Here is a 2,755-nt window from a genome sequence, read left to right on the forward strand (position 1 = left end):
CACACACACACACACACACACACACACACACACACACACACACACACACACACACACACACACACACACACATGACATACCAATACTTGGTATCGACCGATATGCAAGTTCAGGTGTTAGAATCTAATTCGGAAGCAAAAAATGGAATCGGACCATCTCTAATCTCAGGTTTTTGGGGAATGTGTGCAGGACTCAGTCCTTTTAGTGGCAGTGAATACTGTGCTGCTTAGTTTAGAGCAGTGGTTTCTCAATGTTTTCCCATCAAGGACCCCTAAAACATCAAAGTGTATAGAACCAGTGATCAAAAGTAGGGCTGCAACTGACTATTATTCTAATTGTTGATTTGATCTTTAGATTATTCAGCGGATGGATTTGTAGTTTGGTCTATAAAATGTCTGAAAATGATGGTCACTGTTTCCCAAAGGAATTAAAAGCAAAAATAAATAATTCCCCTTCTTGCTTGGGACCCCCTGGAACTCGCCTAATAAGGACCCCGACTGGTTTAGAGCACAGTGAGTGAACACCAGTATAGGATTGCTCTAACCTACTGAACGTCATACAATAAATGGTTTTATCTTTTGTTGCCAAATTTAACAAACTCACCTATTTATTGTTCAATCCATGCGGACAACCTCCGCTTGTTGAACAGCTTGTGTCGGCTAAATATAATGTGCACTGTATTTTAATAATTAAAAGAGTTGCTCTCCCTGCAGGACTACAAGCCAGACGAGGACCCGGCCACGTTCAAATCGGCGAAGACCGGCCGAGGACCCCTCGGGCCCAGCTGGAAGGTAACGCTCTTGTGAGCTGTGGACTCTACATTCACACGCAAATTCAACAGTGCAAACAATGTAATGTCCATAACGCTGCTTTAAGCTAACAATTTAAGTCTTCTTCAGGCAGGAATAAGAGGGACCAGTAGGGTTGAAACGTTGTCTTTTCAATCAATTATCTGACCTTATAGCAGTGTTGTGCACACTAAAAAAAATTATTTCTCTTTAGTATTTCTCATTTGTCCTGCACCTGCCAGAAGGTGGGATGTGCACACAAAGATTCACCCCATGTTTGACCCTGTTTACCTGACTATTTGATAGAGTGGGTCATTGTCATTCACAATGACCTGAGTATGTAGCTGTAGCTTCACATATTTCGCCACTTGCACAAGATGTTGCATAACTCTGTGTGGACATTTTCCAAGGCACTACATAAAGTGAGGTCCGTCATAACAGAAATGGAAAGAAATATTGGAACATCTATAAATCTGTCTAGAGCAGACTGTGCTCCCCACTGAGAGGCCGGTGCCAACTCTGGAGAAGCCACAGGGCTTCATGGCCGAGATGGTAGACACTACGCACACTGTTGGAGAAACCCACAACAAACAAAAACACAACACATTGTGGCTTCTATCGCCATAAGGTGTGTAGGAGACCCTCAAACTTAGTGCTCTGAGATGGACAGATTGGGTTTTTTGTTTGTTGTTTGTGATGGTAAGAAGGTAAAATACATGCTGTAAAAGACAGGAAAGTCTGCTACCGTCTGCAGGAGAACTGCTTGAACTTGGGAGAAGATTTATTATCCAGAAACCTCCGCCAAAAAAAAGGCAAAACAACTCGAAGAAATTCCTAAAAACAACAATGTTTATGGCACATGAGATGCAGAGCCAGAGTCCAGACCTCAATCCAATCAAGAGCTTGTGGATGGACTTAAAAAAAAAAAAAAAAAAAAAGAAGAAGCTTTTCACTCACAGTCCCTCTGCAACCTGACAGAGCGTTAACTCGAAGCAAAGATGTCACTGCTAATTTTGACGTAAAGTGGGCAAATTCGTAACCCAATCAGATGTTTTATGTTTTTATTAAATAAAGACGGAGTCCTTTGCCACAGCAGCACCATCGGCGGTAATAATCCGAGAGTACAGAGCTGGAGGAAGGCACAAGTGTAAGGCTGCAGCTTGATGAAGACAAATCGCCTCTTTCTCAGCCCTAATTGGATGTAATAGAAATTTCTAGTCACCAGGTCAGATAAAGGCTCTTCTCTGAGCTCCGTGTGTGTGTGTGTGTGTGTGTGTCTGTGAGAGTGTGTGTGTCTGTGTGTTTGTGTGTGCGACCGAAAATAAAGAAAGAAACCGTGTACCGACATTGATTCTAAATTTGACAAGCAGCCGCTCTGTATAAAGACTGATGTGCCTTTGATGTAGAGTAATAAGTCAACAAGACATGGCTCATCCAAGCGGAAAGACTTTGTCAGGAATTCGGTTCTCCCCCCCACCCCCCAAACGGGTCCTTCTCACAGAATTTCTACTCCGCAGTTCACCATGGGAAACTTTCCTCTGCTTCAAGAATTTCCCCAGAACAAAGGCCGCCAAACCGCTTTAAAAAGTACGAATAAAGAAGCACAACTTTTTATTTTGTTTTTTAATTAGATCACTTTCCCCGTCCGCTGTGGACACGGAAAAAGGCTGTTTTTGAAAAGGTGAAGAAGAAGAAAAAAGTAGTTATGTGACAACAGACGGCACAATTTCTGCCAGCTCCTCAGAGCAACACAACTCTTGTCTATCTCTGCATGCACACATGCTTGCATATCGCTACCCTTTGTATTTTCTGAAAACTTCTGCTCCTTTGAGCGGGGCACAGAGAGGGAGAGAAGAAAATGTCACCGTAAGTGTTTTGATGTAGAATCCGTTTCATGTGAAGTTCTCCTTTTAGCGATGACAACTTTTCTAAACCCACTGCAAATTTAGAAATGTTTCTCATTCCCC

At 42.6% G+C, this 2,755-nt stretch overlaps 1 long non-coding RNA gene across 1 annotated transcript in view; it reads right to left on the reverse strand.

Moving 5' to 3' along the window:
* Positions 1–692: 692 nt before the first annotated feature.
* LOC117944283 overlaps positions 693–2,755 on the reverse strand; it is a 5,042-nt gene continuing 2,979 nt past the window's right edge. Inside the window, exons 2-3 of the long non-coding RNA XR_004656533.1 lie at positions 1,252–1,253; positions 693–703 (exon numbers count right to left, since the gene is read on the reverse strand). This is a non-coding gene — a long non-coding RNA (uncharacterized LOC117944283). The remainder of the gene's footprint in view (positions 704–1,251; positions 1,254–2,755) is intronic.

Source organism: Etheostoma cragini, chromosome 5 (genome assembly GCF_013103735.1).
Source record: "Etheostoma cragini isolate CJK2018 chromosome 5, CSU_Ecrag_1.0, whole genome shotgun sequence".
In the NCBI taxonomy this organism is placed as follows: domain Eukaryota; kingdom Metazoa; phylum Chordata; class Actinopteri; order Perciformes; family Percidae; genus Etheostoma; species Etheostoma cragini.